The 23,176-nt window shown below is 36.2% G+C and overlaps 1 pseudogene; it reads right to left on the bottom strand.

Annotated features, from left to right (window-relative positions):
- Positions 1 to 11,812: 11,812 nt before the first annotated feature.
- LOC114509054 lies at positions 11,813 to 11,983 on the bottom strand (annotated as a pseudogene).
- Positions 11,984 to 23,176: the final 11,193 nt, after the last annotated feature.

Raw genomic sequence — 23,176 nt, 5'->3', positions numbered from 1 at the left:
TGGTCAGAATGTAATTTGGTTTAACTACTTTGAAAGCAATGTGGATGGCAATATCTAGTAGTGTTGAAAATGTGCATATTCAGCAATTCAGCAATTGCTCTGTTAGTTATAATCACCTGGAGAAATTATTATTTAGAAAATGTTCATTGAAGATATGTATGCATTGCAAACCACTGGAAACAGTCTTAATTTGTAAGATAATAGAGTGATGATTATAAAAAGGTTGAAATTACTGAAAGAATTATATGAATTAGCATATATAAATATCAACTTCCAAAAATAATATAACAGAATGTATAGTGTGATAATACACATACTCACAAATGCAAATACACACACTTACATGATTTTAAAAAGGCCAAAAAGACCACATACTGTTTAAAACTTAGTAGTTATTTAATAAAAATCAAGGCACAATTTATGCAAATGATAAACATAAAATTCAGGAGTGTTTCTACCTGTGTTTTAGGGCAAAAGATGAATCTGAGGCTGAGAATAAGTACATGTGGTAGATTAATTACAATATGTTTACCTTTAAAAAAGAAAAATCAAGATCTGCAAGAAATGTGAGAAATATTGAAAAATGTATGATGTTGGCACATAGTCATTATATTAGCCTTTATAACTTTCAATATATTTTAACATTTTTGTAAAGTAAATGATAGCAACATAATAGCATCCTATAGGCAAAGTTAGAGAAATGTAAGAAATAATTACAATGAATCTGTAAGAAAATAGAGTACTAGCGTCTTTCCCATGGTACAACTTGAACAACCAAAAGAAAAAGAAGAAAGAGAGGAAGAGGAGGAGGAAGAGGAAGAGGAAAAGGAAGAAGAAGAAGAAGAAGAAGAAGCACTCATAATATTTAAATCCATTATGTTAAAATGGATCTCTGTAATTGAAAAATATTCTGTTCACTTTTCGTAAAGAATATAGTAAATAGCAAGACTTAAGTTAGAAGTCTGGAAGAATAAGTGGTAAAGACATTTAAAGTCATAAAAATATAAAATTTATACAAATTATGAGGTTTAAAGTTAAGTAATAAGCTCCAAAGTTTTGCAAATATATGATAGCAGTTCCATCAGGAGACAGCCAAATGGATGAACAAGAGACAAACCCTCAGCAAATAACAGAAGAAAATGCCTGGAGCTGAAGGAAGACCTGAGTCTGCATGTTGAAAGTGCTCATCTAATTCCAGAAGGTAAGGGTGATGAAAAGACACAGATCTTGCCAGATCTTAGAGAAAGTCCTGACCTGAAAAAATTTTAAAGTGCAAAAATGCCCTATTGCTGTTGGAGAGTCAAATGAGCATTCGCATATTGTTGATGGATAGGTAAATTGTTGTGTATTTCTGGGAAGTAATCTGTCAGCATCATTTAAAGATAAGATATGCATAACTATTCTTTTCAGCAATCTTATACTGGGAATCTATAACAAAGAATTAAAAAAATACAAGTGATTAGACTACTGTTTCTTCCTATGTACAAAAAGTAACTCAAAATGGATCAAAGACCTAAATATAAGACCTGAAGTAGTAAATTACACAAAAGAAAACATAAGTACTAAACTTATGGGTTTTGATATTGAAGAAGATTTCATGAATTTAACTCCAAATGCAAGAAAAACAAAGGCAAAATAAATGAACAGGACTATATCAAACTAAAAAGCTTGTGCACAGCAAAAGAAACCACTGACAAAACAAAAAAGCAACCAACCAGATGGGAAAAGATATTTGCAAACAACAGGTACAACAAGGGATTGATACCAAAAATATATAAAGAACTCATATAACTCAAACAAGCTTATACAGTACTAAACAAATAATTCAATTAAAAAGGGGCATATGACCTAAACTTCTCCCAAGAAGACATTCAAGTAATATATGAAAAAATCCTCCACTTCTCAAGCCATTAGGAAAATGCAAATCAAAACTACAATGAGATTTCATCTCAAAACTGGTAGAATGGTTATTATCAGCAAGACAAGAAATAAATAACACATGTTAGAGAGATTGTGGCAGGAATGTAAACTGGTATGTTATAGAAAACAGTCTGGGCCCTGGCTGGCGTAACTCAGTGGATTGAGCGCGGGCTGTGAACCAAAGTGTCACAGGTTCAATTCCCAGTCAGGGTACATGCCTGGGTTTCAGGCCATGACCCCCAGCAACCGCACGTTGATGTTTCTCTCTCTCTTTCTCCCTCCCTTCCCTTTCTAAAAATAAATAAATAAAATCTTTAAAAAAAGAGAGAAAAAGAAAACAGTCTGGAGGTTCCTCAAAAAGTTAAGAATGGTGTTACCATATGACCAAGCCACCCCTCTTATGGTTATCTATTGAAAAAAAATTGAAAACTTGTATTTGCAAAGATATATGCACTCCTATGTTTATTACAGCCATATTCATGTTGGCCAAGACATGGAAACAACTGAAGTGTCTCTCAGTAGACACTTATATATATATATATATATATATATATATATATATATATATATATGGGTCATATATATAAGTTCTTTGGATAGAACCTATATATCCAAGTTCTATACAAAGATAGATTGGATAAAGAAATTTGGTACATATGCACAATGGGATACTACTCAGCTATAAGAAAAGATGAAATGCTACCATTTGCAAAAATAGGGATGGATCTTGAGAATATCACAGCTAAAACCAGAACTGCCAGAAAATTAAACTGTATGGAAGTCCAACAACCAAGGAGTTAAAAAAGAAACATGCATCCAGACTGGTAAGAGGGGCAAAGGTGGGTAGCTAGGGCAGAGAGGACATGTGGCAAGGTGGACAGCTGGTAGACTGGGCAGTCCCACATTCACATGCAGACAGATAAGGAGGAATAACTGGGGAACAAGACAGACCTTACAACCCAGAGTTCCAGTGCCAGGAAAAGAAAGATTAAAAAAATCTGGCTATAAAAACCTGTGGGTGTTGTGGTGGCAGGAAAAATGATCAGACTCACAGGAGAGAATGTTGGGGAGACCCACAGGGTCATAGAATGTACACAAGCCCATCCACTTGGGAACCAGCACCACAGGGGTGCAATTCACGTGTGGGTAGTAAGGGAAGTGAGTGAAAGCAGGGAAAGAGCTGAGCAAACGCCACTGTTCCCTCTCTGACCCCTCCTCAACATACAGCACCATAACACAACAAAGTGGGTTGCCTAACCCTGGTGAATACCTAAGGTTCCTTCTTTACACCTTAACAGGTGTGCCAAAACACAGAAATATGGCCCAAATGAAAGAACAGGTCAAAACTCCAGAAAAATTTTGCAGCAATGAGAAGATAGCCAACCTGTCTAATACAGAGTTCAAAACATTGGTAATCAAGATGCTCACAGAATTGATTGAGTTCAGTTGCAAAGTGAAGGGAGAAACGAAGGCTATGCAAAGTGAGATAAAGAAAAAAATATACAGGAAACCAAGAGTAAAGGGAAGGAAACCAGGATTCAAGTAAAAAATTGGAATGAAAGGGAGAAATAAACATCCAACCAGGACAGAATGAAGAAACAAGAATTCAAAAAAATGAGGAGAGGCTTAGGAAGCTCCGGGACAACTTTAAACATTTCAATATCTGAATCATAAGAGTGCCAAAAGGAGAAAAGGAAAAACATGAAATTGAAAACTTATTTGAAAAAAAAGTGGAAGAAAACTCCACCAATCTGGTGAAGGAAATACACATACAAGTCCAAGAAGCACTGAGAGTCCCCAAAAAGTTGGACCCTGGACCCAAGGAAGCACACACCAAGACACATCATAATTATATTATCCAAGATTAAAGATAAGAGAATCTTAAAAGCAGCAAGAGAAAAGGATGTAGTTACCTACAAGGGAGTTGCCATAAGATTGTCAGCTGATTTCTCAAAAGAAACCTTGCAGTCAAGAAGGGACTGGAGAGAAGTATTTGAAGTCATGAAAGTCAAGTACCTACAGCCAAGATTACTCTATCTAGCAAAGCTATCATTTAGAATGAAAGAGCAGATAAAGAGCTTTCCAGTTAAGTTCAAGTTAAAGGAGTTCATCATCACTAAGTCCTTATTATATGAAATATTAAAGGGACTTATCTAAGAAAAAGAAGAAGATCAAGACTATTGTTACAGAACACACAACAAGGGGGGCCTGGGATGATACACTATTATTGAAAGAAGGCCCCGAGTCCGTTATGTCCGCCGCCAGAGGAAAGACGTCTCTCAATGCCAGAGATTTGTGAAAAGGAAAGGAAACGTTTATTTAATGCTATATACAAACTTAAAGTAGGGACCTAATGTCTTCACCAAAATCCCAAAGTCCCTTAAAACACCCACAAACACACAGTCCTTCCTTCCTTCCCCCTTTGCCCAGTCCAGAGTACCGTATCTCAGGGAAGGAAATAGAAGTCCATGGCTCAGGTAGTCCTCTGGTTCTTCTCAGTTAGTACTCCCTCTCGACTGGGAGACCTCCCTGGGTTCCCGGCACCCTCGGCTGAGTCGCCGGGATCTCTGCTAAAACCAGGTGGTGGTTCCCCCTTCTAAAGCTGTGGGGGCCCCCACTCTGCCAGGCCGCGTGGTTCTCCTCTCAGGGCTGCAGGAGTCTACACTCCGTCAAGTCCGCGTGCTTCTCCTTCTCCTCTCAGGGCCAAGGGAGTCTTCACTCTGCCAGAGCTGTGGGGTTCTCTCTTGCAGGGCTGTGCATAGCTCTCCCCCGCCTAATGGCTGCTGCGTCTCGGTTTAAATCCCGGCGCCAATCGTCCTCTGAAGCCCCATTTCCGGCTCCTCTCACAATTGGCTACAGCTGCCAGATTCCGGGCAGGTGTGGCCCTGTGGTGTGGAGCCAATTATCTCCAGGCTCTTCTGGATCTTATTACAGATCCCTATTTGAGGCTACCCTCTTGGCTGCACCCTGTTACACTATGAGCAGTAAAATGACAACAAACAACTACCAACAATTAGACCTAAAAAAAAAAAAAACTAAGCAAACAACTGGAACAGGAACAGAATCACAGAAATGGAGATCATATGGAGGGTTATCAGAAGGGAGAGAGAGTGGGGAGAATGGAGGGAAATGTACTGGGAATAAGAAGCATAATTGGTAGGTACCAAATAGACAGGAGGAAGTTAAGAATAATAGAGGAAATGGAGAAGCCAAAGAAGTTATATGTATGACCCATGGACATGAAATAAGGGGGAGGAGATTCTGGAGGGAAGGAGAGTACATGGCACAGGGGGAATAAAAGGGGAGACAAAATGGAACAATTGTAATAGGATAATCAATAAAATATACTTTAAAATATCATAGTAAAATAAGACAAAAAAGTTTTAAAGTACATATGATTTTATCCATAAGTGTGATATGAGACTGAGAGTAACAAGTGAACAAACGAGAAAATAAAAGTCATAGACACAGACAACAGTATGGTAATTACCAGAGAGAAGGTGAGGGTGTTGGGTAGTGAAGAGTAAAGAGTGTCAAACATATGATGATGCAAGATGATTTGACTTTGAGAGTTGAGCACAACATGCAATGTCAAGACATACATCATAGAAATGTATACTTGAAACTTATATAATCTTAGTAACCCGTGTCACCCAATAAGATGAATAGAAAGAAAAATAATCTCTTTACTGTACAATGAAAAAATAACAATAAAACCTCACACCTCTTAGAATATCATTATTTTTATTGGAAAGATAACAAATGCCAGGTGTAGGTGAGGACATGGGGAAATGCGACCCTCATGCAGTGTGATGGGAATGTAAACTGGTGCATCCACTACAGAAAACAGTGTGGAAGTTTCCCCGAAAATAAAAATAGAACTACCATATAACCCAATAATTCCGCTTCTGGGTATTTGAAGAAAACTAAAACATTAATTCACAAATACATACATATATACACATTCACTACAGCTATATTTAGAAAAGCTAAGATATGAAACAACCTAGATAATCAACAAAAGATAAATAGATAGGAAGATGTGATATATGAGTTAGGAAATGTTACTCAGACATAAAAAGAATAAATTCTTGCCATTTGCAATAACATGGATGGACCCATAGGATGTTATGCTAAGTGACATAAGTCACAGAGAAAGACAAATACTGTATGGTTTCAATTTTATGTGGAATGTAAAAAAACAAAACAAACAAAATAAAACAAAATAAGAACAGACTCGTAAATACAGAGGACAAACTGATGGTTGCCAGAGGGAAAGGATAGGGACATGGGTAAAATAGTCAAGGAGATAAAGAAGCACAAACTTTCAGTTATAAAATAAATGATTCATATGGATTTAATGTACAGCATTGGGAATATAGTCAATAATATTATAATAACTTTGTTTATGGACAGATGAGTGCTAAATATCACTTTGTAAGCTACATAAAGGTCAAACTACTATGTTACACAGCTTTAACTAATATCGGATGTCAACTGTACTTCAGTTTAAAAACAACTATAATACAAATAACTAAAATGTAAATAAAATACATTTATTGCAATACTTTCTTTGGGGCTCCAGTAATTCCATCAATAGGGGAATAATTAAAAAAATCATACATCTACTAAATGAGATATTATGTAGCCATTACAAAGTATTAGTGCAAAATATATCCATTGACTTCAAGGGATTTCCAGAATGCATTATTATGTTGGAAAAAATAAGATACAATAATGTAATATCATATATAACATTCCATACCTAGAGGGCAATAATGATCCAAAACATTCTGTAATTGTATGTATATGAACATGCTTATGTCTATGTATGTTTAAAGGCATTACAAAAAGATATGCCTACAAAATACACAAATATAAGCATGATTGAAAAATGGAAGGAAGGTACATCTAATGCTAGTGTGGTTTATGGGTTGTAATACAATTTAAGAACAAGAAAGATCAAATGAGTTATAGTGACAGAAGAAAAAAGTGCCTTTGAAAAGAGAATACACATTTGACATGTACAATGTATAATTGTATACATGCATATAAATCAAGAAGTAAAGGAAATAATATGAATAATAAATATTTGTATATTTATTTGTTCAATAAAGAACCTGAGAAAAATAAACTAAGAACTGAATTGATCATCACCTCACAATATCTATATTAGGAAGACAAAGCAGATTCTGTTATTATGGTTTTATTTCAACAAAATAAGAAGCAAACAAGACAAAATACCCAATCTTTGAGTATCAGCCTTGAGTATATTTGTATTAACAATAATACACACAGATCATAAATGTGAGTTATCTCCAGGATTAGTTGAGCCAGAGATTAGTTAGCTCTGTCATTTATTCATCTTAATAGATTGTCAGTGCTGAAACAAGAGCTTATCCTCTTTTAAATTGAAAAACTTTATATAAAATAATTTAAATTACTCAACAAATATTTTGAAGAGTTTTAACCTAAATATTATGAAATTCCATTGCAAAAATGAGTTAATATTTAATTCAACAAAATTAGATATTATAAGTGCAAAATTATGGGAGGCACTATGGCATAATAATTGTGTTCAAATTTTAGAGCCAAAGACACTGGGATCAAATTCTGTCTTTGGCACACACTACATGTGTAATCTCAGGGAATTACCTAAAGGCATCATGTAGCAGTTTCCTTGTATGTAAAATCCAAATAATAGTAGGAAAAATAAGGATAACAATGGAAGGTTAATTGTATTTAATTTTTTGTGAGGATTTTTTTTATATTGTTGTTCAAGTACAGTCATCTGCCTTTTCCTCTCACCACTACCCCTACCCCAGCCATCCCTACCTCCCTCTCCTGATTCCAGCCCCCCTTTGGTTTTGTCCACGTGTCCTTTATAGTTATTCTTGAAAACCCTTCACGTATTTCCACCCATTAGAAATAACACACATGAACTCTCAATAGCCTGACATATATAAATGCCAAATATAGGTTAGTTGTTATAATTAAGAAGAAAACATATGTGGTGAGAACATAGAGAGGCAACTAATAATAGCTCTTGAGTATTGTATCTATGCTACAATGGAAAATTTACAAATCTCTAGGATTTTCACAACAGCACAGAGATCTGTTACCTCAAATGTATGTCATTAATATCTTTCATAAGAAAAAACATTCAGAAAGGCTAAGTGATTTAACCATTGTCTACCATAAAACTTAGATTTCCTAATACTATTTACAGTGGTAATGCCTTGGACAGTTAAAGAACCTTAACTTACGGACCTGGCTAGTGTGGCTCGGTGGACTGAGTGCTGGCCTGTGAACCAAAGGGTCACTGGCTGGATTCCCATTTAGGACACATGCTTGGATTGTGGGCCAGGTCCCCAGTAGAAGGTGTGTGAGAGGCAACCACACATTGATGTTTTCTTCCTTTTCTTTTTCCCTCCCTTCTCCTCTGTCTAAAAATAAACAAATAAAATATTTTTAAAAAACAAAACTCAAGTTATATTACCAACACATTGAGGTATGTCCAGAAAGTATCTGGACACATACTATGAAAAATAGAAACATTTATTGAAGAAGAAACAAGAGACATTTTAGGTAGGACAATGAGACCTCAGTCCCCTTCAAAGTAAGCACCTTGGAATGTCACACTGTTCTCCCAAATCACCATCAGCTACTCTGTCATATTTTCCTGAGTCTCGCTAATGATCTAAAATCTCTTCCCTTTCAAAGGTGCTTTTAGTTTTGGAAAAAGCCAGAAGTCACAGGGTGTCAAATCTGGGCTGTAGCAGGGCTAAGTCACATGGGTGATTTGATGTTTCACCAAAAATCTCTGCACAAAATGTGATGCATGAGAAGATGTGTCATGGTGATGAAGCTGCCAATGACTAGTTGCCCATAGCTGTGGCCTTCTGAATCATCCAAGTATTTTCTACAGAGGAATGTTCAAGCTTAATGAAACATTTGATGCAGATTCTTGCTCTACTTGCTCAGTCCTTTTGAAAGCCACGGACACACAGTACACACGCTCACTCAATGGTGTCTACTGTCACCACTGATTAGTACAGTTAAGTCATCATGGTCCACACAGGCACATTCCAGTCCACTCTCCTTGGCTGCCAGGTTACAGCAATGTTGTGCAAATTATTTTCATTATAGTAACAATGGCTCAACTTTTTTTGGACAGACCTGTATTTCTGAATATGTGTTATGAAGTATCTTCTGAAAATTTGAATAAGAAAGTATGAATGTGTGTCCCTTAATTTAAAAAATTTATTATATGAACAGTTGCATAGTAATTACATGGTTATCATTAGTTTATGCTTTGCTCATAAGAGATAGATATCTTTATGCCTTTCCATTTTTGTCTCATATTTTTATTGATTTTTATATTTATAGACTTCTCAGATGTGTCTTACCTTCAAATATTGGCCGATATAGTAAATTGCCAATGCAGTTCAATAAGGATTGAGAAAAGTAATTTCATATTTGGCTTTGCTTATGGTTTAATCTTATCTAGACAGGGATAAACATAAGCTGATTTAATGTTTAATCTTGTGTAAATCTACTGTGGTTATACAGAAGAGGCCCAGGTCTGGTCCCACGCCCCCAGCTACCACTTCTGTGACTCCTCTCCCTCTCTGGGGTCTTAATCCCCGTAGTACTTAAAGGTCTGAGATAGCGTGTTAGAAACTGAGTATAAAGGGACTTGTGAGTTTTTATAATTTTACATATTTTATCTTCTCAACTGCATAGTCAAATCACTAAAATTAGGAATAATGCCTTTTACTTCCTTTGTATCTTTCTGATTTGGAAGATATATGTTCAGATAGTTTTTATTTTGTGGTTTAAAAAAATTATCCTTTATAGCTTAAATTTAAAACTCGTGCTGGTGTTATGACTATGTCTGGGAAACACTATTCTTTTTCCAGGTGGCCCCAAAAATTCAAAAACTTCTCTTAGAATTTTAATAATGTGAAGTTAGTATAAAGATATTAGAAAAAGTTGAAGTTCAGAGCATGCCCCAGTTTCAGCATACTAGGCAAAAAATACCAGACTTATTCTTAGACACAATTAAATACTTATGGACTTTGGGGATGTTTTATAATTTTCTAGTTGTTTCACAGTCACTAGAAATTAAGATTTTATATAAATGTAAGGAAAGATACACTTCAGTCTCCCTCTGCTCTATTCTTATAGTAGCAAGCCTGGCATATGTAAAGAAGCAAGTGTGAGGCTAGCAATTTGAAACTACTTTTTACCATAAGTGTCTTTGGTGTTCATAGATCTTATGTGCATGACAGCTCTTACATTACTTAAGCTATTTTTTTTAGAATATTCTTGTCATATGTACATGAGGGTGTATATGGGGATCAGGGGACTGTACTATAGTCTGACTGATGTTGGATAGCACCTTATGGTCTGTTGTATTCTGTCTCTTTCTCACTTTCTCTCTCTCAAATTGGGATCTTTGCCCCATTCAATCTTAGTCTTGAAGGTAAGTACATATAATATAGGAATAGTGGCTGATATTTGAGTACTAACCATTTAAAAATGCTTTATATGTGTTAAATGAACTGTCCATATTCTTATTCTTCTACTTGTATAGTAGATCTCATCCTTTAGAATATCTCTCAAATAACATTCCATTCTGACTCTCAGTCACCAGTCTCTCCCTCTCCAGTACATCCTCACATGAAAATACCAACATGTTACTTCTCTCTTCAGAAATATTGCTTTCTTGAAACTTCACCCTTCATATCTATTTCTCTACTACCCTTGACACCTATATATAATATAATGCTAGAGAACTCCAAGGTTCCCCTCTTTCTACACCCAGTCTTTAATTATTTTGTGAAGCTTCTCACAGCTCTGTGGCCTTAAATAGCACATAGGTTATTAGTCCTCTATTATCCATGGAGGGTATGTTCCAAGACCCCTAAGGGATGCCTGAAGCCTCAGATAATACTGAACCCTAGATGCACTATGTTTTTCTTATACATACATACCAATGATGAAGTTTAATTTATAAATTAGGCACAATAAAAGATTAATAATAATAATTAATAATAAAGTATAGTTATACTAATACATTGCAATAAAAGTTATGTGAATGTGGAATTACTAACTAAAATGCAGGTTACCTAAACACAAGCCCTATGATACCATAATAGTTGATCTGATCATTGAGACTACAACTAAGTGACTCATGGGCAGATTGTGTATGGAGCATGGATAGGCTGGACAAAGGGTTATTCATGTTCAGGGCAGGACAGAATGGGACAGTGCTAGATTTCATCATGCCACTCAGAACAGTGTGCAACTTAAAGCATTGTTTATTGTAGAATTTTCCACTTGATATTTTTGGACTGCAGTTGACTATGGGTAGCTGAGATTATGGGAAGTGAAACCCAGGTAAAGACAGACCACAGAGTAAGTTCCCAATATTATTCCCAGATTAGGTGTCTTCCTTAAAATCCTGATGGGTTATGAAGTTTTATGCAAAGTGAAATAAGCCAGGCAATGAGGAACAAATACCATATGATCCAACCTTTAAGTGGAACTTAATCAACAAAATAAACAAACAAGCAAAATATAACCAGAGACATTGAAATTAAGAATAATCTGACAGTAAACAGAGGGGATAAAAAAATATGCAGGAGTTTTAATTAAGCCTTTAATTTACAACAGAGATTTAGAGAACTTTTTCAGTTATGTTAGTTATTAGCAATACTTGGTTTTAATACTAATTTGGAAAATTTAAAGTATGATATCTTTAAACAGTATCCAATAGAGGTCTTCTGGTTTGTTGTCCTAGAATATGTGACATAAAAGATGACATTTTTCTAACTTGCAAACCCAAAAGAAAACAAAATATAGAGATTTAGAGATAAGAGAAAATAAAAGTGATTTTTTTTCTTATTTCACCAATTAAAATCTCCAGCACAATGTTAAATAGTAAAGGTCACAGCAAATGTTTCTTGTTCTTGGGCTGAAGGGCGTGTTTTTCAATTAGCGATAATCATGCCTCAGATAAACCTCATTGGTTACAGTACTGCCACTGCACAAAGCTGAAAGGCATATTTTTCAATACTTCAAAATTAACTATGATGTTTGCTCTAGGTGTTAAGTAGATATTCTTTATCAGTTTCTGTTTCTAGTTCATAAATTATTTTTGTTAAACTGTATATTTGTGTTACACTTTGTTAGTTTATTTTTTGTACTTAATGAAAACAGTATATGTTTTACTGTTATCTAACACTCTATAGTTGTTAGTGTCACTGAGAAATAGAACTGATTTAAAGCACTGTCAATATTTGATAATCAATACATTTTAATTTTTAAACATTGTCTTCCATTTCATGCTTTTATTTTCCATTAAATCTGAACAAAAATGAAACTTTATATCCAATAATACAGGATTTATCTTTAAATTTAGTGCTTTAGTATCCAAAATTCACAGAACTAGTAATATATCATCTGCTATGTTTTCATTTATTTTAATAACATTACAAGGACAAAATGTTCCATTAATTAGCCAAGAGAAGTACTGATAGACACATACCAACGTCACCGGAGTGCAGCTCTGTGCAGTGATAATACTCTTATGTCCACATAAGAGTATTAGTAAATAATATATAAACTTTCATATATATGAAAGTCAAATCTTAGATTACCTTAGCTTTTTATACCACATTACCACCTATGCATATGTTGTTTCTTATAATTCACCCATTAATTTGTATTGAACAAACAAAGACCCAATATGGTACAGACTGGGCTGTCAGGAGAAGAAGGCAAGATTTTTTCTTGTTCATAAGCCTGTGCAAAAGTTTTAAGTAAGAAGTAAAACTATACCAAGTCAAATTAACATTAGCAGGAATATTAATTTAAAAATTCCCAGATAGATTTCATCATAGCCAGAGAAAAGAGTATAAATGCTTTGAAATACAGTCTCACTAAGACATATTTTTAGTCTTCCAGGCACATTTTTATGAAGGAAACCAGAGCTTTCTTACTTTAAAACTAAAGATTATTTTCACATGTTGTTTCAAATGTTAGGATTTAATTGGCTATATCTAAAATAAACTGCACTGATTCCTACTATTCCAAGAATCGAGCAGCCTAATCATAACATTCTTAAAAATAAATTGTATGTCTATAATATAATGGAACTAGGTGTACTTATTTTAGGTAATAAGTAAGTAAATAAGTAAACAGAATATGTATTGAGTATTTAGTATATGTTGGTGCTCTAATTACTATTAATTTTAATATTTGATATTTGTTACCTTCACTTTATTATCTTAGAACACAGAGTAGTAATTATATAAATTGAGCAATTCCTGCTGCCACAAAGTATAACCTAGCTTATTCTTATAAAGGAAAATATGAACAGTAAAGGCAAAAAAAGGTTATCACATCATTAAGTATTTTTTTCTGCCATTTTATTGTACTTCTTTCTTTCTATTTATAATAATTATTATAAACCAACTAATAGCAAGAGAAATAAAAACATAATAATATCCCGGTATGTATTTGTAAATTCAGACAAGTACAATAGAGGCTTACTGTATAAAAATATGGTGCGGACACTGCTTATTGCAAAGACAACAAAACTCTCTGTACCTTATCTGGAAGAGATTATGATCTTGCAGATAAAACAGGTTTTGAATAAATGAATATATGCAGAACTGTGGATAATAGTAACACTGGAAAACATGTCTTAATCTGTATGAGCCTGCTTTGATGTACCTAAGAATGAATGAATGCATCTTCAAAACAGGAGAAACTGTTTTACCTTAACTTTTAAGAAGTGAGACTCAAAATTATACTGCAAATGCACTAGCCCAAGCAAAGCATTCTTTAGTCAGCTAGAAAATTCTGTATAATTTATCGCTAGTCTGTTTTGTAAGTTTTACCTCTCACCACTACCACAATATCTATGCCTCCTTAAAGCAAGAGAATGTCCCTCAGTGTTTGCATGCGTGTACCAGTAGGAAAGGAGGAAAAGAAACACGTTTCTGTTCAATAGCCCCGATTACTCGTCCCTATGACTATTTACAAGAAACATTTCAGAAATTTTTACAATTGAAGCATTGCATTCAATTGTGGCACAAAGAACCTAGGTGTATTTGGAGGATGCCACACTTCTTACCACTTAAACCTCCACCAAGACTCTGGGAGACATTTTGCTCTTGGCAATGGTTGATACTAATTTCCTCATGTGATAATCACCCTGGACATAACACACCAAAAAGAAGGACTTTCAGTTGTCCCATCTATAATGGAATAAAAACAAAATATTTTATAAATATAAAGAAGTAACTGGTCACAAAAAAAGGGAAAAAATGAAGTGATTTGTTCAGAAAATGTTTCCTAAGCATCCACTCCATACTAGGCAATATATACCGTCCACTAGAACATTCTTGATTGATGGAACACCTCACTAATTGTTAGGTATTACCCACACAGGGCTATTAAACACTTGAAATGAGACTAATGTAACCAAAGAAATTAATTTTAATTGTAATTATATTGAATATTTCCATTTTAATAGCTACATGTGACTAACGGCTGTCATACTGGACAGTGCTCTTTTGGGCCCTGGGATTTCGATAGTCACCAAAGAGATCAGGTTCCAGCTTACAGGTAGCCTCAATTCTAGTAGGGTCAATCAGGCAATAATTACATAAACAAATGTAAATGTTAGATGATAAGTCCTATCTGTAATGGGGATTTAGAAGCTCGGGAATTGGGGTCAGTGCTATTTTAAAGAAGATAGAGAGACAGGGTAAAATTTGAGCAAAATCTTAAAGCGTGTAAGTGAGGTATGCCAGTATATTTGGGAAGAGCATTTGAGGCAAAAGGGACAGAAAGTTGAAAGTCTTACCATGGGAGTGTGCTTCATTTACTCAAAAAAGGGAAAGGGAGCCACTCTGGCTTGAGAAGAGACAAGTGAAGGCTCATGGAAAATAAGGGAAATCACATCCTTCAAAGCTTGGTCAGCTCAGCTAAGAAGTTTGATCTTTACAGTAAGTGAAAAAAAAAGCTACTGGAGTATTTTCAGCAGTGAAATGGCACAATCTGAGTTATGTACTGAGAAACAATTAAAATTTCATAATGCATAATTAGAGAAATCACAGCAATAAAAATATCCTCTGCTGAGCATGTTGCAAAGCAATTTCGAATTCCATCATACAGTACATAGGCAGTTCCCACTTATCCTCAATTACTAGAACAAAGGTCCTTCTTTCTCTTGCTGCCCCGATAATTCACACACAAGTTTTATTCTTATATATTTTGTAGGACATTTGGAGAATAAAAATAGCACAGTAATTTTGGAAATTCTAAACTTCTTGAAGAAATTACCTACATTTTTTTGTTTCATTTTTTCTTTAAAAAAAATCTCACCCAAGGGTATGTTTATTTATTTTAGAGAGAGAGGAAGGAGGCAAAGAGAGAGACATCCACCTGTGGCCTCCTATATGTGCTCCGAAGAAAGATCAAACCCACAACTTAGTTATGTGCCCTGACTGGGAATCAAACCTGCAACATGTTGGTGTACAGGATGATGCTCCAACCAACAGAGCCACCTGACCAGGACCCTTTTTCCATTTCTTATCTCTAATCAACCCTTAAGCCATGATAGAGTAACTTCTCAGAAATTGGTTTCATCTACGTCACTAACAACTTTCTAACTAAATCTAGCACATTCATTTGTTTATTTTATTTAATCACTTAGCATCACTGGGCAGTGTTAGCCCTACTTTTCCACTTATAATGAATTTTGATTTTTGATATCCGAGATAAAACTCCATCCTGAATTTCCTCCAAAAGGTCCTTACTCTTCACTTGTAGTCCTTCTGCTCATTCCTTCAAAACTGAAGTTCTTTGTGTCCTTGCCATGTGACCCCTGTTATCTCCAGTTACACAGTTTCCCTGGCTTGTTTTATTCACAGCTTCAGTGATACTCCATACCAAAGATGTACAAATCTGAATTTTATGTCCACTCATAAGCCTCACTGTTGTCTAAAATATATCTCCCCCTAAAATCCACTTTTATTCTTCTAATTCCTTTTCTTATCTAAGTGAATATCACCAACAAGTATCCAATTGTTGAATTCAAAACTTAAATAAGGTGTCTAAGTCCTAAAAATCATACTGGTCAAAAATTATGTGTTTATTGTATGTTGTATACATCATACATTAGAGAACTTTTTATATTTCTACAAAAAAGTATATCATTGGCCTCAAAGTCAGCTGTCAGCCTCCACTATGTGAGTCTAAAATATTTGACAATTGGATTAAAATTTTAATGTCAGTTTTCTTTAGAGAGGAGAGTAGGAAATTTTTTCACGTTAGCCTTTGCCTCTCCACTGAAGGTAAAACCATTTTGTGGAGAAGGTCTTGTTACAAAGCAACAAGGGGACAAGGGGGTCATATACTATTACCTGAAAGGAACCCCACAGGTTCGTTATGTCCGCCACCAGAGGAAAGACATCTCTCAATACCAGAGGTTTGTGAAAAGGAAATGAAATGTTTATTTAATGCTGTACAGACTTAAAGTAGTGACTAATGTCTTCATCAAAATCCCAAAGTCCCTTAAAACACCCACAAACACACACAGTCCTTCCTTCCCTCTTTGCCCACTCTGGGGTACCGTATCTCAGGGAAAGAAATAGAAGTCCGTGGCTCAGGCAGCCCCCAGTTCTTCCCAGTAATATGTCTCTGCTGGTAGGCCTCCCTGCATTCCCAGCACCATCATCTGTGTCACCAGGATCCCTGCTAAAGCCGGGTGGTGGTTCCCCCTTCTAAAGCTGAGAGAACCACTCTGGCAAAGCCACGTGGTTCTCTCTCCACTGCCTCAGCCACGTGGTCCTCTCTACACAATGGCTGCAGGAATCTCCACTCTGCCAAAGCCACGTCATTCTCCCAGCAATGGCTGCCACATCTGGGTTTAAATCCCTGTGCCAGTCCTCCTCTGCAGCCCCATTTCTAACTCCTCCCACACTCAGTTACACCTGCCAGCATTCTGAAAGACTTCCAGCTTTACTGAGCTGCCATCCTGGGTCTGGGCAGGTGTGGCCAATCTTCTCTAAGATCCCACACAGGCATTGTAACTTGGGGGAGTTGCCTCCCAGTTACATCTTGGTGGGGAAGTTAAGGCCATTCCCCTGGCTCAGAGCATGGCCACAACTATTTAACATATTCATGTAACCAGTTCAAGGTTATAGATGTGTTAAGTGACCACACCAGAGGTTAGCTACAAAACTGTTGCCCTAAAAAACAGCTCTCAATGGCCCTGCTCCATTTGTCCCTCCTCCAGTTCACACCTGTGGGGGAAAGGGTGAGAACATCTTAATATTTCCTTAACACCTTGAGTTCTGGACCCCATTTCAAATCCCTATTTGGGGTCCCCCCTCTTGGCTGCATCCTGTTACAGTCTGACTTCCATACTCCCAAGGAATTTGCAGGTGCCTCACAGAAATAGCCAAAATGTCCAACACCCTGTTGACAATGACCATCATGCATGGTAATTCTTTTCATCTTCTATGTGTCACCTGAGAACAGCAACTCCCTGTAAGAGCTGTGCATGGAATAATCTGCCCAGATACTTTTAGAGGTACATCCATTTTCTCCAAAGTTCTTGGCATCTCTCAGGCAGTAGTCACAGGCAGGGGAAAAGCACCCCATCTCTTTTGCATTTTTCTTCTGCTCAGGACAGGTACTGTATGGTAATAAAGGTAGAGGTGTTACATCCACACGCTTCTGCTAAAGACTTTTGTCATGTACCCTGAATCATCTTTCTTTCTTTTTTATTTGGTTTCTGAACTTTATTTTTTATTGTTGTTCAGTTATAGTTGTCCCATGAATCATCTTTCTTTAACCTAGTCTACAAAAACAGTAAACTCATCTAAAGCTTCAGACATTTAGAATGAAAAGGCAGACAATATTAAGACTGTTTCTGTTTCATTTCTTTTTCACTCCTTCCTTCCAAAGGCAAGGAAAGCTGATGATAATTGAACAGGAAGAGAGGAAAAATCAAATAAGTAATAGAAATATTTGGCAAGCATCTCAAAATATTATCTCACTATGCCATATAATTTAATTTCATATAGATTGTCTGCATTTCTTACTAACTCAAAACTCAGTCAAAGCAGGAACCGCACACAACTGTTTTGTCCTTATAATCTATTGGTGCCAATGTCAGATGAATTCTGAATGAAAATACATCGATGACCAATATAAATGGGTACGTATTGCAGAAAGCCCTTATCTGTTGTCTTCTTCATATGCAGAACTATTCTCCTGAGTTGTAGCAAAATTGCTTATCCCTATGGCCAAACAGAGAATAGAATTCAGGTTAAAGATAAACAGGGGGCATTGCTCTGATTCAAATCTCTTTATGAAGATTATCAAATGCCTTGGAGTTATTTAAAACAACAACAACAACAACATTATTCGGAGTTCAGATTGAGATCTAAATGAGAATTTTAGGAAGCTGACAATCAGAAGCCAAGTAGGTAGCTCTCTTATTATCCTTCGGAAGCCGTTGGCTTGTTTTATTAGAGATTTAATCTTTTGGATGTATTATTGGGCACGAACCAAACCCAAACATGTTTAACTAGCAAAGCTTGGCAGTTACTTCAGAATTGCTCAATGGAATGTGTTATTACAGTTTCAAATGATGTTTTAAATCTGTTAAACTGAGTGCATTTTTCTTAGAAACTGCACTCATGTTTGGAATTATAAATCACAATTATTTGAATAAGAAAGTTAGGTTGCTAGATCTAGCTATTTAGAAGATCGGTTCACAGACTTTTATATTTTCATTTGTTTCATAGGTCAGTTCACAGTTAAAATACACTTGATGAAAGCTAAATTCATGATTGATATCTTTGGTGGATAACATTCTGAAATACTTTCACTGAAAGTGTACTGATTTACTTATAATTTTTAGTACTAAATCTAAATATGTACTTCTAAGTCTGATATGATGTCTTTAGTGTTATGTGATGGACTTTATTTGATAAATAGCTATGGAATTCCTACTCTATTCTATGAACTTTGGGTAAAACAAAACAAAACAAAACAAAACACTACTGCCCCTGTTTGCAATATCTATATTGTTATTAATTAAACCATCTCCCATTTGCTTTTTTAAGTGTTAAAGGCTCACTTAGTTAAAATAAGCTGATACCAGTTCAATTTCTTATCTTCACCTGTTCTCTCTTTGCAGTAAACTGCATAGAAATAATGCAGGAGTGGGCATAATACAACATATAAGCAAAGTATAGCCTGCAACATGTTGGTTTGATACATGCATATATTATAATATGATTACTATAGAAACATTTGCTAACCCCTTTATTGTGTTACATAATTACATTTTTTTGTGTGTGTGGAGAACAGTTAAGACCTAGTCTCCTAGCAATTTTGAAGTTTATAATATAGTCTTGTTGACTATAATCACTATGTTGTTCGTTAGATCTCCAGAATTCATCTACAAGTTTACATTCTTAAATTACTTCCCCCCAATTTCCCCACCACTCAGCCCCTGTTAACCATCATTCTACTCTGTGTTTCTATGAATTCACATTTTTAGATTCCACCTATCAGTGATATTGTCCAGTATGTGTCTTTCTATGTCTCACTTATCTCAGCCCTCAAGTTTCATCCGTATTGTTGCAAATGGCAGAATGTCCTTCTTTCTCATGGCTAAATAATATTCAGAGATAAATGAGAGATGATAGATAGACAGGCAGATAGATATATTCCCCAGGTACCCATTAATGAAATCTTAGATTATTTCCTTACCTTGGTTATCATGAATAATGCTGCAGTCAACATGAGTGTGCAGATTTCTCTTGCAGATACTGATATCAGTTTCTTCAGGTATATACCAAGTGGAATTCCTAGATCATAAGGCAGGTTATTTTTTTAATTTTTATTGGAATAAATCCAAGCCTCTTTGTTTATGTGTTGCCTATGGAAGCTTTTGTGTTAAAGTGCAGAGTTGAATAGTCATGGCGAATATGGTCCACGAGCCTAAAATGTTTATAAAGTTTTTCAATCCATGCTCTAATAGAATAATTATTTAAAAACTGTAAATTCATAGGTTCCTGTGTAAAATTTTCCTTTCTGTAAGAAAACCAATGGGCATATATCATCACACATTTTATAAACTATGGCATGGAAGTACCATGGGCACGAAAGGAAGTCAAGGACAGGAAGAGAGGCTGCTAACAAGAGACAACTGCAGGAGAACTTGAAGAGAAGATAACAGCCAGTGCAAACGTCGGCAGGGGTTGCACGGGGAAGGCAAGCAGGAGAAGGTTTTCTGTGTGGAGATTCAGAAGCAAGAGTTCTATTTGCTAAAATGTTTTTAAAAATTACAGCTGACATACGATATTACTTTAGTTTCAGGTGTACATCTCAGTGATTAGACATTGTATAACTTACTATGTGATTATCCTGCTAAATCTCACACTCATCTGACACCATACATAGTTACTAGAATATTTATTGACTAAAATCCATTTACTGTGCACAGGTAAATCAAATTTTAGGACCATGTTGATTCTCTAGTCACCTTGCAAAGGTGAGATATATTCCCCCCACACACCTAAAGTGTGGTGGGACATAAAGACTGAGAATGCTAAACCCTATACCAAGAAGGGACGAAATGTTCTTTACTAACTCAATAAGGCTTAGGGGAGAGGCCAGGACAGTCTCCAAACTGGCCCAAAAATAGCCTGAGAAAGAAAAGTAAAAGCGAACTGGCTTGGGTTTTATTTTGATGGCAGGGTGGGGCTCAGATGATTCCTGATTTAAGCCCCCTTCTGGTGGCACCAAAGGGAAGAGCACAAGGGAGTTTTAAAAAATGACTCATCTCAATAATCAATGTTTTTGAGAAATCATTACTGAGCAGCAATCGAGGCCCTGCTGCCCACCACCATCCTCTAGCAAAATTCTAGAGGCAAAAGCATGGTGGTAAAAGAAAAGAGTCTATTCAAAAGCTCCACAGTTTTGGAATAACAGCAGTCCACTTATATTAGTCACTTAAGCCTATCAGTTCAGGCTAACTCTTTAACACTTGAGTTCTATCATTCCCACTCCCCATTAGTTTTATTATCTTATTTCTCTGGGGTTAGTTTACAAACTAAAACAACTTTGGATCCAAAACTACACAAGTTGGGAGAATGGCAGGCTTCTGCCTCAGAGTTTGTTTCCTCTGGAACACCCAGAGAAGAATAACCCTGCCACCCCCTGCCAGGCCAGCCTGATCCTAGGCTGCACCTGGAGTTCCTTCCCATGCAAAACACCGCCCATTAGGAAACACAGGCAGCTGCAGCACTATCACCCTGGTGTCCCTGAGGAAGAAGAGAGAGAACTAGCCAGCCATCCCGAGAGCCCAAGAGCCCTTCTTTTATCTCAAATCTTCTAGCCCATAATTCCATCCACTCTGGAGGCATTCAGCTTCTCAGCCAATCCCATCCTACCCTGTTTACCATCGCCTCCAGCAGCCGCCTCCTACAGTCCCTCCCTACTCCTCCCCAGTGATCTGATCAGATCTCTCTGTATCAACATCATACTAGAATATAAGTATAAAGTTTTGAGTTTGTTTTATTTACATAATTGATATTTGGTATCTTTTAACCTCAAGTTCATATTTGAGCACAGTGAAAATATTAGGTCTCCCAACCTCATAAAAGTATTTTGATGTTCAGGAGAGATATTGGTGGAATATTTGGTTGTCAGTGTTGTCACTGACAACTAAAAAGTACAGGAGGTAAAAGTGTGCTTTTATAGGACAGTGCCTTATATTTTGTGGCTGGGGGTTGCTTGTTTTAAAAATGCTGTTATTTGAGTACAAAAAAAATCCACTACAGTTGTTTGAGTGAAGTTTTGTAGATAGCTCTGAGTATTTTTGAAAGTAATTGTAAGCCTGCTATTGTATCATTTTCACAGAAATGTTTCTGTCATAAAAATGCTATTTTGAAATTACTTTTGTCTTCACTTCAGCAGGGAGAAAGAATGTGTCATAACCTTCTTGCTACATGTTGACACTAGTAAATCAGAAAACTTAGGATAGAAATCTTCAACAACAACAACAGATTTTCAAGCACTGGTCAGTTACAACATTCAAATAGATACTAAAAAATAAGACTTCAGATGAATGCCCTGCTGTTTCCAGTGGAAACATGATAAATATCTTCTAATTGAAACACTTTACTCCTACACTTTAATTTATGGCTACAAATATGCTTGTGAACAGCAACCCACTTGACATTTACAAGCAGAGAAGAATATGCCTTACTTGCTTTTACTGGCTGTAAAAATGATAATAATAATAATAACAAAGTGACTAGGAACTCTCTACAACAAATGTTGACCTCCAGGTTTAACAAAATGAAGCTATGGAGATTCTCAGTATTAAATCAACACAATGAATTTTCTTAAACAAACAAACAAAAAAAAAACACCAAACAAATAAAAAAACAAACCCTACACTCCTTGGTTCAAGAGCAAGATACACTAAAATCTAAAGCAGTTTAAAAATTCTACAAAATTCTTATTAAGTGATCTATTTCCAGATATTCTTTATATCTCCTTTTTGTTATTTTAAGTTGTCATTAGGTGATTAATAGCAATGTTATGTGAGGGGGTATGTTTTATGTTTAAAATCTCTTTTTAATTGCCTCAGTGGAAGCAAGGCATGAACAGATCAATTATGCATTTTAATTCTCAATGAAAACAGTATTGTAATAGGGTGCAGCCAAGAGGGAGGACCCCAAATAGGGATTTGGAATGGGGTCCAGAACTCAAGGTGTTCAGGGCATATTAGGATGCCCTCACCACCTCCGACCCCACAGGCGTGGGTTGGGGGAACGGACAAATGGAGCAGGGCCAACAGCTTTGCAGCTAACTTCTGGCGGGGTCACTTAACCTATCTGTAACCTTTAATTGGTTACACAAATATGTTAAATAACTGTGGCCATGCTCTGAGCCAGGGGAATAGAAGTAGCTTCCCTGCCAAGATGTAACTGGGAGGCAGGTTTCCCAAGTTACAGTGCCTGTGTAGGAGCTTGGAGAAGATTGGCTCCATGACCTGGGGCCACACCTGCCCAGACCCAGGATGGCAGCCCAGTAAAGCTGAAAGGCTTTGAGAGTACTGGCAGGTGTAACTGATTGTAGGAGGAGTCGGAAATGGGGATGTAGAGTAGGACTGGCTCAGGGATTTAAACCCAGGTGCAGCAGC

The sequence above is a fragment of the Phyllostomus discolor genome, chromosome 11 (assembly GCF_004126475.2).
Source record: "Phyllostomus discolor isolate MPI-MPIP mPhyDis1 chromosome 11, mPhyDis1.pri.v3, whole genome shotgun sequence".
Lineage (NCBI taxonomy): Eukaryota > Metazoa > Chordata > Mammalia > Chiroptera > Phyllostomidae > Phyllostomus > Phyllostomus discolor.
Note: the sequence above shows the minus strand (reverse complement) of the source record. Positions and strands in the feature narration are given on the sequence as shown.